At 46.7% G+C, this 14,244-nt stretch overlaps 1 protein-coding gene across 1 annotated transcript in view; it reads left to right on the plus strand.

The window, feature by feature from the left end:
* The first annotated feature begins 401 nt into the window (after window positions 1-401).
* Fry (FRY microtubule binding protein) overlaps window positions 402-14,244 on the plus strand; it is a 388,874-nt gene continuing 375,031 nt past the window's right edge. Inside the window, exon 1 of the mRNA XM_041677848.1 lies at window positions 402-515. The gene's annotated coding sequence lies outside the window, so the exon portion shown is untranslated. The remainder of the gene's footprint in view (window positions 516-14,244) is intronic.

A 14,244-nucleotide genomic window follows, 5' to 3' on the forward strand; every position in this document is an offset into this window, starting at 1 on the left:
TGGACGAGTTGAGGGGTGTGAGAGCAATTTCAAGTTTGTTTAAAAGGCTAGCCAACAAAACCACCCAGCCCCCAGTCCTCTTGCTATGATTTCAATATTCCACCCTAGGGAACCCGTCCCGCGGAGCCACGGCCCTCGCCCTGGAGAAGACGCTTCCTCTCTCGCCTTTCTTTGGAGCTGTCTATTTCTGGGTTGGCAAAGCAGAAGCTCCTGGTGCCCGCAGGAAGCCTCGCCCAGCTTGGGTCCCCACCCTCCAGCGCGCCCCTGGAGAGGACCTGCCCCCCGAGGGGCGGAGCCAGCCACCCTCGCAGCCAATGAACCGGCGACTGGGCCGGCGCCGGGGGCGGGGCTGCACTTGACAGTGGCGGTCTCCCGGCAGCCAAGCGGGCGCAGCGGCGGAGCGCGGCGCGGGCAGCGGGGAGGGCGCAATTCGGCGGCCCCGGGTGGAGCAGCTGGCGGCGGCAGTGCGATGCTGCGGGTGTCCCCGGGCTCTGGCATCGCGGCCTCTTCCTAAGGTACCAGCTCTGCTCAACCTCTACCCCCCACATCGCCCCAGGAGACCCGTGCGCCTGGGCAGTGGCTTTGTGGAGCCGGTGGGTGGGGCTGGGCGGGCCCGCACCGTCGGGTCGCTTCCCTCCGGGGAAGAGGTGGGGGAGGAGGGCCGTCTCGCCAGCAGCTGATCGTATCCCCACGCTACGTACTCTTCCTGCCTGGTTGTGTTTTCAAGGAGGGTTTGTTCCCGGACAAAGTTAGGTACCGAGAGTTTGATGGATTCCTGGTCCCCGATGCCCTAGAGGGACCCATGGCACACTGCCCTGTGTACCTACACCATGCGCTAAACTGGAGCGCAGCGGTCCTGTGCACTTTCCCACCGGAGCAGCCCTTCTAACTTGGAACGTTGCAAAAGGAAATTGCTCTGTGGGACTCTCCCTGGGGAAGGAGGCATTCTGCAGGCGCATCTCCAGTTCAACCTGGTGGCTTTTGCTTGTCCACAGTGCCCCAGGATAAACCGGGTTTAACCAGTGGCCTGTAAAAATAGTCTTCATCGAGGTCTATGCTTTAAAGGCTTCAAATTTTAAACCCATTTTACTTTCTAACCAAAGATCCCAGAGTCATTGAGCAAAGCCGGCCAGCTACGTGTGTTGCGTTTAATATTTTATTGCTCATTGGTTCGTATTGGCTTGTTTTTTAATATTGGGATAGGTGCTGTGAACCACTTCTCAGAGTGAGAAAGGAAAACAAAGAATATAGAATAAGTGTGTCCATTTGAACATAGCCAAAAGTTTTAACTGTCAAAGTAAGATAGCTAGATTAAACATTATTTACAAGGCTTTCTGTAACATAGAATAATTACTGGAGCTAGACTCTACTTAACCCGTGCTGGTTACGAGAAATGAAGAGATGGCTCTGTGGTTAAAGATCACTGTCTGCTCTTGCAGAGGACCTTGGTTTGATTCCCAGTACCCACATGGCAGCTCACAACCATCTATAACTCCAGTTCTAGGGGATCCCATGACCCCTTCTTATCTGCAGAAAGTACTGCATGACATGGTATAGGCAAAACATCCGTTCACATCAAATAAACAACTAGACCTTAAAAAAAAAAACCACTTTAAAAAACCCTGGCTAACCAAGACTTTAGGAAGAGGCCTATGATAAGACGACTGGGCAGCATTAGTAACATTTAGCTACTGCTTGGCCTTGCGGTTAACAGGTTTTAACACATATGTCAAATTCGATCTGATTCCAATACTTTCCTGATCACACATAGATTTTCACATGTATGCTCTTCTTATCATGACACTTTCATGCTGTAAGACAACTTTACATCTGCTTAGTCGGGGGCGTCCTGTTCAGATCCTTATAATTTACCCCTGCATCCCAACGCATTCTGTCTTACAAGAGTTCCTTTAAGGAAACTGCCTTAGTCCTGCGCAGCTCTGACTCTGCGCCAGGCATCCCCTCGAGGTGCGTGCTGTTTTCATTATCACTCTAACGGAGCATCCTTACCTTTCCTGAGTTGTCTTCCTACATAGCTCAGGCCACCTCTTGAACTCCCTGTGGTCTCCCTGCCTTCTCTCAAGGGGTGAGACTACAGGCATGTGTCAGCATATCCTGCTGACTTGATTTTATTTTAGATAATTTCTTTAAAAAATCACATGGCAAGTGAGTGATCCAGGTAAGGTTTGAACCTGGGTTCCGGTTGACTCCCTGCCACTGTTCTGTGATGTCTCCCAGTTTTTGAGAGTGAGTTTGCTTGTTATAATACAGTAGGGAATTGAAGTGTGTGTCATCTCCTGGCCTGACATGTCAGACGTCTTTATAGACTATATTCTTCTCCCTGAGCGACTGTGTGCCCCGGGTGTGGAAGGGCAACCCCAGGTCTCCCCTGTGCTCCACCCCATAGGTGTGATTTGGGGTGTCTGGATAGGTGAAGCCCTTGCCTTTTGAAGCACCTCTCCCCACTGGCTTGGCTCTGAAGGAGCAATCTCTACTGTCTCTGTCATCTGAGGCTATTTCTGTTCAGCACACCTTGTTGATTGGCAGCCACACATCCCCTGCAGTGTTTACAGTGACGCACGAGTCCTGCTGTCCCACCTGTCAGAGAATTCCTAACAGAGGACGGCCTACTTAAAAGGAAAGACTGCTGTGAACTTGGTGGGGAAAAGAATTTTAATTCAGGGAATCCCTGAACTCCCTATTACTGACCAGAAAGGATAATGTGATGCTTTAGGGAGGGGAAACAGGCCTCCTCTCCACAGTGGGAAATGTCTCATCGATGTTGGGGCCTGTTGTCAACACTGCTGACATATGTCTGCCATGTAGACACCCCTTTACCTGTTGCCTCGGTGACGAATGTGGTGACACACCTATTTCTAATTTGATATTTGCTTTTATACCAAGGCACTTGTCATTTGACTAAACTGCATTAAAACGGAGGTCCCAACTGTGACTCAGTAAGTTTTGAAACTGTGCCCAAAAAAGTGAGGTCTGTTATAATTTATAGCCATTATTATGGAATTTCTCTTCCTAAGGGTGTGTTTCTGTGTGTGCGTGCGTGTGTGTGTGTTCTTGGTATGGCTCTCAACTCTCTTTGGTTCAGAATGATTTCACAGCACTACGGTGCAAAGGAAACAAATGCATTTTTGAGCTGTGCCCATGCTACCTGGAAACACATCCCTGTTTTTGGCACTGGGCTGCTTTTACCCTAAGTATTTAGAATCTCAGAGTCTGTGTGTATACTTTGAGGTTTCAGATCAAGCCTCCCATGCAATGATTTCACCCCATCCTCTCCAGCAGCGGTAAGGTTTGGGTGCCTAGCACAGCCCCAGCATTCCCCATCTCCTGCTTCTAGACTGGAGCACCAAATACCAGAGAAAGCAGAAAGAGCAGTTTGTCCCTTGCCCCAGAGTGAAGATGCGCCAAAAACATGTTTGGATTGAGAGTCACTAGGCTTCTTTAAATGACTATTGATCTGTGAAACTATGTAGAATTAGCAACATTTTCCAGTTTCCTTAAAAGTGTCCCGTGCAAAGGTGTCAAGGACTTACAACCGTCCAAAACCCACAGCCTTTCACTCGGTTCCTAAAGCTTCTCAGTAAAAAGCAATCTATCTCGCTTTTCTTAAAGAAAATCATATTTCACCAACTCTAAAGTATCCTCAGCTGGGAGGCTGGACATCATTTTTATTCCATCTGAGAAAGCCAAACGCTGGGCAGTTTTATGCGTGCCACTCCTGACACTGTGTGTGTGGACCACAGCACACACCTGCGGTTCGCAATCTTCTGCCATTGTGTCCTAGTCTGTCTCCCATGGCTGTGATGAGATACTTACTGATAGCACCTTGGGGAGGAAAGGGTTCATCTGGCTTACAGATTGTGCTGGTTGGTTTTTGTCAACTGGACACAAGCGTGAGTCATCTGGAAAGAGGGAATGTCAGTGAGGAACTGCCTCCATCAGATTGGCCCATGGGTACATCTGTGGGACATTTCCTTGATTAACAGTTGATGTGGGAGGGGCCCAGCTCATTGTCTGTGGTGCCATACCCAGGCAGGTCCTGGGTGGTGTCGGAAAGCAGCCAATAAGCAGCGTTCTTCTCTCTTCTGTGGCTCTCTGCTTATGCGTATGAGTTCCCACCTCCAGGTTCCAGCCCTGCACTCCTGACTTCTCTTGATGATGGTCTGGAACCAAACCCTAGTCTCCCCGAGTTGCTTTTGGTCGTGATGTTTATATCTCAGCAACAGAAACCAAACTAGGACACAGGTTATGGTCCAATATTGGACGAAGCCTAGATGTGAGTCTGGAGGCAGGAATTGAAGCAGAGACTGCCTAAGAATACCGCTTACTGGCTTGCTGCCTTTGGCTCCTGCTCCACCAGTGTTTCTCACAAAACCCAGTACCACAAGCCCAGGGTTGGTACTTCCCATGGTGGATGGCCTCCTATATCAATTAACAATCAAGAAAATGTCCCCCGCAGACATGCCCACAGGCCGGTCTGATTGAGGCTATTCCTGAAGCGTGGTGAGGCTCCCTCTTCTCTGCTTGGCCAGTGATGGACAGAAGATGTATATGCATGAACCCAGTAACAGACGGTAACAACTTCATCAGCATCGTTCTTAAGGCTGGTGAAGCATTTATATCTAGCTTTGCAAAGCACGGTGGAAATGCCAATCAAAGAGAAATCTTTTCTTTAGTGATCTGCTGGTTCTGTCCCGCTGCTCTCTTACCTGCCGTGGTGCGTATATAGTTACATCTTGCAGTGTGCCAAGTCATACATAATCTTTGTTTAAAGAACTTAAATGATACATTGCTGCATTAACTTTCCCCAGGGGTGGGGAAATGCGACCAAATGTCTGCTCACCCCAGATAGGGCACCAGTGACAAACCAAAGAAATGATTCCACCCAAGTAGATCTAACTTGGGTGCACCAATGAGTTTAATTGGGGTTACTTGCAAGAGTGGAACCATGTACGGATTCCTACTTCACTGGAGAAGAATACCCACCCACCCCCTCAGCAACTACCTGTTTATACGTCCTGGGGGGGGTGAATCTCATGCTACCTCATGCAGCCCCCACCCTCTACAAGGGAAAGTTTGTGGGCTGGATCTTGTGCCCCCTCTACTGTAAGCAATCACAATTGCTCTCATTTCAAGACAGCGCTACCATGTTATGCCTAGAGGATAGGATCCCATGGCACATATCCAGGTAACAGTGAAAATAAGATGGACGTGTATGGCTGAGCTAATGGACGTGTGTGTGCTACCGCTGTTGTCAAATTGTCATCTGTGTTACTAGATCATCAGTTATAAAACACACACAGTTTCCATGTATTCTTAAATGCGGATAAAACATGGGTGACTTACGTGGACCTGCTTGTTGGACTGTCGGCTCTGGGAAGGCAGAGGCTGTCTGTGTCCTGTGCTGTATGGATAGTAACCACGTGGAACGGTGATGCACAGTAATCATGTGTAGGATGAGTGAGTGTGAGCCCCTCGTGGGAGGCGTGGAAACACAGCAAGTTGTCTTCAAATTCTGACGTCTGTAAGAACGCCAAACACAGGCCAGCCGCAATAAGTCCTGCGCTGGATCTACAGAGTCCCTGCTCAAAGTGTTTGGTGGCATTACAAAACAGCTCATGGTAGGTTAAATCTCAGTACTTTTATTATTTTCCATGGAAGGAATTTATGATTTCTATCTGGGCCCTTTTATATGACCTGAACTCACTGCGTATTTGAACTCTGTAATAATTTCATGTGTTTTCCTTTGGGCCGCCAACATATTGTGTAATGAGTAGAGAAAGACTGTCCCTTCTCTCCAGTTGGACCACTGAAGCAGGAGTCAGTGTTGTTGAAACCTTGAGTTTCAATGCCGGAATGGGCTATAGAGAGAGTTTGACGTGTTTCAGAGAAAAGGAGGAATGAAAAAAAGATAGATAAGGAGGGTAGGAAAGAAAGGGAGGGATGGAAGGAGAGGAAGAAAAGGGAAGGAACGAAGGAAGGAAGGCCAGTCTTGTTGCACAGTGAAGACCTCCATCCGCTGGTGACTCAATCTCCTCACCGCTGCCTGCTCAAGCAGAAAGCACTTCTAGAACAATTGCAGGCAGATGGACAATTATGTCAACAGAGAGTGTGATGACCATGCCAGCTCAGAAGCAGTCCCAGGGACCTGCACTGAATACACATTGCCCAGAGAACCCCAGTTTACATCTGCTGTAGCTACACCTGCTTCCATCCCAGTAACGGGGGGCCTGGACACATAGTTCACTTGTGGGCTTCTTGGATACATCCAAGCTGCCCACTGAGGAGAGAGTAATTGGTGTGGGTGGAAGGTCACCGGAGTAGCCCCAGCCACAGGTAGTACTGTGAAGATAGACAAGGACTGGATCTTTTATCTAGCAGGAAGTCATTTTAATTGAATCTTTTTAGATGTATACCAATAAAACTTAAACAAAACTGCTTTGTTAAGTATTGTTAACATGAACATGAGGCAAAGTAGTGAAAATTACAAAGAAAATTTACAAATTACAAAAGCTTGCTTACTGAATATAGAGACTGGAAGGACAGAAAACTAATTCCACAATTTTGGGGGCTGTTCTGATCAGCTCAGATCTGTTTTAATCTGGTGCAATAGGAAACATAAAAATGACAGCCATTGAGCAAGATGTCTGTATTACACTCTCTTGGAAGGTTAGCTTGGCACAGCTACCAGGGTTTCCACACACAGAAACACCAGGCCTGGAGGCAGAAGGAGGAAGGGGTAGTGTGGGCAGGAACAGGAGAGGCAGGGTCGGAGGGTGGGAACTGGCTAGTCTGAACCATTTCAGCAGGCAGTCTGAAGAACGACTGGCCCTGGTGGTTTAGTACCTGGCCCTGGGGTTACAGTGTCCCTCAGTCTGGGTGCTACTGAAGGAAATGGGGTGGGTTCTGCTTAGTTATCCAGGCCTTGAGAGATCAGAATATCAGGACACAGAAACTAAAACTCACAGTTAACATACGGGGGTTTTATTTTAATGGTTAGCTAATCAGTTAGTCCCATAGATTCATAAAATGTTCTATAAAAAAAAGCAGAAACACCTACCTTGGGGTCTGATGGCTGTACTCATTCAGTAAACATTAATTATATCTGAGTCATCCTGCCAGATGGTCCAGCCATGCTACTCTTGGTCCTTAATGGCGATGGTAGTCGGGTATACAGTGTTTATCCTGAGAAAGCGAGAGAGTGTGTACTGTATGATAAAGATCCCCGTGGGTAAACCATCAGAAGGGAAAGGAGGCATGACACATAAGTCTGTTAGACGCTAACAGGCCTTGACCTCACCGCTGTCATGGTTGCCGACACAAGACCTGTGGAAGATCAAGACACTCGAAACTCCAGTGTGGGGATATTTGCAGCTGATTGGTTCTGAGGGGCAGAGAATCCTTTTTCTCTGCAGTTGTGGTCACTGGGCAGGTTGTTTGTGTTCTAGTGGATGACCCCACCCCTGTGCGCAGGCAAGTTTCTTAAGTATTTTGTACTTGCAATCTCTTGTCAGCCAAGGAACTTTTACTTGACCCTAGGTATGTAGGTGTCCTCGTTACTCTTCTACCGCTGTGGAAAGACACTGTGACCAAGGCAACTCTTACCAAAGAATGCATTTAATTGGGGTCTTGCTTATGGTTTCAGTGGTTTAGTCCATTATCATCATGGGAGGAAACACGATAGCAGGCATGGCACTGGACCTGAGAGCTACAGCCTGATACACAGACTAAGAGAGAGAAGGAGAGAGAGAGAAGGAGAGAGAGAGAGAAAAAGAGAGAGAGAGAGAGAAGGAGAGAGAGAGAAGGAGAGAGAGGAGAGAGAGAGAAAGAAGGAGAAAGAGAGAGAGAAAGAGAGAGAGAAGGAGAGAGAGAAGGAGAGAGAGAAGGAGAGAGAGAAGGAGAGAGAGAAGGAGAGAGAGAGAAGGAGAGAGAGAAGGAGAGAGAGAAGAGGAGAGAGAGAGAAGGAGAGAGAGAGAAGGAGAGAGAGAGGGAGAGAGAGAGAAGGAGAGAGAGAAGGAGAGAGAGAAGGAGAGAGAGAAGGAGGGAGAGAGAAGGAGAGAGAGAGAAGGAGAGAGAGAGAAGAGGAGAGAGAGAAAGAGAAGGAGAGAGAGAGGGGGAGAGAAGGAGAGAGAGAAGGAGAGAGAGAGAAGGAGAGAGAGAAGGAGAGAGAGAAGGAGAGAGAGAGAAGGAGAGAGAGAGAAAAAAAGAGAGAGATGAGAGAGAGAGAGAGAGAGAGAGAGAGAGAGAGACTGGACTTAGCAGGACTTTTGAAACCTCAAAGCCTGCCCCTAGTAACATACTTCCTCCAACAAGGCCACACTTAAGCAAGGCCACACCTCCTAATCCTTCTAATCCTTTGAAATAGGGCACTCCTGGGGGCCTAAGCATTCAAATACATGAGCCTAGTGGGGCCATTCTCATTCAAACCACCCCAGTAGGTATGTTAAATAGGTACAAAAATGAAGCACTTACTAACAGTAGATAAATTTATTTTAAACAATTCTTTGAGTCACACCTAACTTTATTATTTATTAAAGGTGACAGCAAATTTGCATACTAATGAGGTGGATCTGCTTGTTTGTTTTGACATAAAGGATTAAATTGTGACTAAATAGTAGGTACTACAGGGTATCGCCCGCAGCCTCAGTGTTTCCCAGAGTCGGTCGATATTTTGACGGATCATCAATACTGACAATGCGGCTCCTCATAAAGACATAGTATAAGATGGAGAAGTGTGTTAGGACCGTTTCAGAAATGGTTGGAAGTGCTGCTTTAATCTTAGGCTGAAATTCCTTAATGATTTCCTTTTTGTTGTTGTTGGTGTTTTGTTTTTGTATGAAGCTCAAGCCAGCAACATGAGCAGCAACTTTTAAAACCTGTCTTTCTAAGAAAGTAGTCCAGAGACACACTAATGGGATAGCTGCGTGGGGGGTGATGGTAGGGAGGTAGTGAAAAGTCTTTGTTTTCCATAATTAAAGCCATTTTATTTCTATAGAAACAAAAGGCTTTCCATGCTCAGTAGGAACGCCACAATTGACAGTGTGCTGCGGTCTCGAATGGGAGCGGAGATGTTTCAGGCTTTGTCCCTTGACCGGTGGTGATGGCTCGTGCCATGCGGAGCATGTTGTATGTTCACTACCAACATCACAATGAAGGTGCATGATACAAGGCAGGCGAATGCTGGCAGGAACACCTCAGGCTTGTACCGGTTTGCTTTTGGATTCACTTTTGCTTGCTGTGCGTTCAGAAGCCTTTTTACTGCGGCTGACTTTTCTGTGATTCACAGTTTAAGCAACTGGGCTCTGAGCAGTGATGCTGCTACTGTTATTTATTATTAGTGTTTGCACCATACTGGGTACGGTAAATCTCTAGATGTGTGTACGGCAAAATGCATGTAAGACTATGCAAGTCTTCACCATTGTATCTTGAGACTTAACCATCCACGAATGTTGGAATCCCTGAAGGCCCAGTTCCCCTTGGATACGGAGGGTAAGATGTTGGGTGTCTGGGGAATAAAGGGTCTGTGGCTCAAGCGGATCTGAATTAGCTGCCCCCTGTGCCCAGTATGAGAGGGAATCAATGTCTGTGGAAGGCTGTGTGGTTGGCGTTGCCCCAAGGCTTTGCTTTTCCTGTTTAGATTGTTTAATTCCTCTGTGTGATACAGTCAGTTACAGATCAGGGAACTGAAGAACAAACAGGTTAGGTCTTTTCCCAAAGTCACCCTGACAGCCAATGAGGAAGTTGGAGAAAGAACCCAGCATATCCTAAGAGCTGTCATTTCAGCACTAGGAGCTGCACATGGGTGCAAGGGCGTAGGGGCTCAGGGACACGGGGCGTCCTTGTCTATTGTGTGGGTTATTGGTTTCTTCCTGGCAGGTTGGCTGTACATCTGTACAGTCATTTGCATCAGGTATCCAATGCACAGGTGCTTCCCCTGCTACTGCTGACTTGGGAATCACTCTTGTGACGGTCTAGTGAATGCTGGAGATGTTTTCTCTCTCTGATCCAGCCCAGCCATGTCCACGGTCAAGGCAAGCCTCCTGTCGTCTTTCACCGTCACACACATACACCACACCCTTGCCTACCTCTTCAAGTCCAACTTAGAATTCTTTTCCCCAAAAACCCATCTCTTCTCACATGAGTGTGGGAGGCAGAAGGAAAACGAGGCACTTTTAAATGAAGGGGATCAGAACGCTCTCTATTCCCTGCAGGAGGCTGCACCCACTCAATGCAGCAATAGAATTAAATTCCCCCGAAAGTAGAACAAGAGGAACGCTTCCATTCAAGACGCATGTGTCAAGACGAGGAGCTGTCATCTTTATTTGCCAGCCTTTGAATTCTAGATTTGTTTTCTTCTGTAGCAAGAAGACCATATGCAGCTTCCAGCATCTATAAAATCAGTAACTAAACAGTGTATTTAATAACAGAGTCCACAGCCCCAAGTATCCAGCAGATCTTAAACATTCTTGCAAATATACCTGAGCCAGTGAAGTCTGTGCCCCCCTAACCTTTCCTTAAAGAAACCTTGAGGTACTTAGGAATTTTCAGAAATCAGTTTTCACATTGCTCTTTAATTCTCAAAAGTCCCCAATTGACTTCTAATCAGTACAACTTGGATTTTTTAAAAAATGAAATTTAATGCATTTTTGCAGGTTTATATGTGTGTGTGTACGTGTATATTTGTGTTCATGAATGTATGGGTTATGGCTGTGTGTGTGTGTGTGTGTGTGTGTGTATGTGTGGGTGTGCACGCACAAGTGTATATAGAGTGTATGGAGTCAGGATCACTCCTCAGTTTCTCTCTCTCTCTTATTTATTCATTGAGACAGGACCTTACAGTTGAGCCCAGAGCTTGCTGATATGGTTAACCTAGCTTCCCAGCTTGCCCTAGGATCCCAGCTCTGCGCTCCGAGGGCTAGAACTACAGGCTAGCCACCATACCCACCCAGTTCTTACATGGGCTCAAGGATCCAAACTCTGGGCTTTGTTTTTGCCTAGCAAATGCTTTTTATACAAAGGGCAGTCTCTTCAGCTTTTAGTGCTAAAATGTTTCTAGAATGTTCTCTTCTGTAAGAAATATAGCATGTTCAATAAAGAAACATCTGAAAATTCAGGTAATGGAATAGGAGAAAGTAGAAACCATCTCTACCAACCTACCTTCTACACATTAATTGATATTTGAGTTTTATTTCTTCCTAGACTATTTTCCAAATTTTGATGTAATATTTACAAGAACAGATCCATTCAATATGTTACTTTACAAGCTGCTTTTTCCCCCAGCAAAATGTATATCAGATACCTTATCCATGATAGCAAGTTATTACATAGATTATTATCAGCAGATTGTCACCAGGCTGCCATTCCTGTGTTTGAGACGCTATAAAGGTCATTTCTTGGGACTGCCGAGATGGCTCACTGGTTAAACATGCTTACTGATCTTCCAGACTACCTGGGTTCATTTCCCAGCACCCATATGGTGATTCATAATCCTTTGTTCCTCCAGTTCCAGGCGATGCTACTTCTTCTGAGCTCTCTGGGCTCCCGTACATGGGGTACACATACGTACACTCAGGCACACCCTCACACATACACATAAACTAAAATAATAATGAAGAGTATAAAAATAAGTAAATATAAAATTAGTCACTTCTCAGTAACAAGGCATAGGCCTATATCCGTCTTAACACCAAAAGTTCCGTGTACCTCATGAGTTTTCTGGTAGCCCAAGCTTAGCTTCTGCCTGAGTGAGACCTCTGCACTGAGGTCTTCCCTCTGCCCAGATTTTAAGTCTCCCACTGTTTGTTTGAACTGCACGGGGTTCCAGAGTTCCTGATGGCGCTGACAGGGAAGTACAAATGGGCTTTTCCTGCTTAGCATCCAGTGATGGATGAATGTCATGAGACACACAGCCCCATCCACTGCCTCTTAAAACCAAGCCCATCTGCCATGTGCCCCAAAGAAAGCCAGCCAGTGTCCCCACCCCCCTCTTATAATGAACACTTCTACAGCTGGCTCTTGAAGAGCAAAGCTGACGAGGGACATTGAAATCCGTGGATGATACCCAAACTGCATGGCCATTTAAATCCCCCATCCGTCTTGGGAGCTGCTCAGAAACGGACTAGATCCGGCTTCTCCTCTATGGACTTTCCCTGAATTCAAAGTCTAATAAGCCTCTAGGTAGCCAAACTTTGCTTGCCAAGGAGACATTCAGAGGCAGCCTGCCCTCACTGCCACCCCTTGGAGCTGGCTCAGTGCCTTCCTAGTGAGACTTATTCCGGCTTGGTTCTTCTAGCTAGATATTGTGCCCATGAACAACTAAATACAAATATCCCCTTTGGGACTCAGTTTCTCCAAAAGCAGATTATAGCTCTTCAACTATATTTTCACTAATTGGTATTCTCTTGTTTTCAGGGGGGCAAGACTTTGTTGTTGGTGGTTTGGGTTTTGGTTTTGTTCATTTGTTATTCAAAACAGGATTTCTTGTTGCTAACAGCTCTGACTATCCTAGAATTTGCTTTGTGGACCAGGCCGGCCTCGAACTCACAGAGATCTACCCACCCTCTGCCTCCCGAGTGCTGGGATTAAAGGCGTGCACCACCACATCCTACTTGACTTTGTTTTATCTGAATCTGTCTCCACCTTGCCCCAAACGCCTGCCAAAACCACAAACGAATCAAAACAAAGGATAGAAATGTATGATGTGTGTCTGTGCACATCAATATAATACATAACCGGACACATTTTCAAATGAGAGAGAGTCATCCTTCTCCAGTCACAAATAGTTTTACTCTTTCAGTTACCCCATGGCTGAACACCTTGAACTCACCAGCCACCGAATTCCCTCGCTTTCCGACATCCCTTTCTCCTGGCCAGCATGACGGCACTTCCACCGTCTCTCTGTCCTTCCCCCCCTCCCCCAAAGTGAAGCCAAGGCCACCAGTTCTACTCTGCCAGCCTTTTGGCTCTGAAACTTTTATTTATTCTGCATTTTTTCCCTCTCAGCAAAGGCATGGCTGCATCTGAAAGAACAAAGTTTACTGTATTTCCTGTGGCTGTTACAACGGTTAAGTTTCCCCATAGCTGCATAACTAATATAAAAGATCATTCCTCTTCCAGGATGGTGTTAGCAGTTCACACGGCAAGATACTTGGTGGCTGATTGGGTGGAAGCCATCAGGAAGGGTCACTGCCCTCTTACATCATGGATGCTGATCAAGGCCATTATGGTTTAAGTACCACAAAGCACTTATCTCCTGACGTGACTTCCCCATCTTGGCTTTATAAGTGCCTGGTTCCTCTGCAGACGTGGTGATGGGCCCAGGAGACTGCAGCAGCCTATTTAAATAAGCCATCAATAACCATAAAAGCTTCTAATGCTGATGCTCATCACCACTTAGCGGCTAGTGCAGACTGGATGAGCACCTGCCTTGTGTTTTAGTTCATTTAGAGTGTTTGTTAAACAGTCGGGTATTTGTCAGAAATGCCAACGACACACACGCGTGCTATACTATGTGCTTTTCCTTGGACTTTCTAACTGAAATGAAAACCTCATTCTTTGTTGCATTATGCCCTTCAGTCCACAAAGTGGAACTAGTTATGTTGAGGAAAATGTATATATGTGTTTCATCCCTAGTTAGCAGAAGACAGTCCAGGCTGGTACAGCCTTCTGAACTCCCAACTGGGTCTGTGCAATGAAATCTGTAGATCAGGAGCCAGCTGGAACAGGAGCCCTACCTGTAGCCCACACCCGTCTCACGCACACACAGCGCCTCAGCCCTACTGTCTAGACTGATGGCCACTATCACCTGGACACCCTCCCTGACCAGCATCTTGATCAATATCTCGAATGACTCCAAGACAGAAGAAGCGTGACCCTAGCTCTTTTTCCTCTTCTTCGGCCTCTTTTTTTTGACTCTGATCAAATTTTACTCAATTTTAAGAGAGATGTTTGCATGGTCTCTTATGCCCCTCAGCCCCACAATGGGGAAGGGACAGGTGGAAGGCATCTAAACCCAAATCCTCTATCTTCTCAGCATACAGTGAATCCAACGTATCATGGATTTGAAGAAGGCTTAGGCTGTCCACGCCCAGCATGGGTTTAAGGTTGGGGCAGTGTAGGAGGTTTTTCTTTCTATGCGTTGCTTTCTTTGGTTGAATAAAGAAAACTGCCTTGGCCTTTTGATAGGGCAGCCCTTAGGTGGGCGGAGTAGACAGAACAGAATGCTGG

The sequence above is a fragment of the Microtus oregoni genome, unplaced genomic scaffold (assembly GCF_018167655.1).
Source record: "Microtus oregoni isolate MIOR12 unplaced genomic scaffold, Mior012 000029F_ref0000214, whole genome shotgun sequence".
NCBI lineage: Eukaryota > Metazoa > Chordata > Mammalia > Rodentia > Cricetidae > Microtus > Microtus oregoni.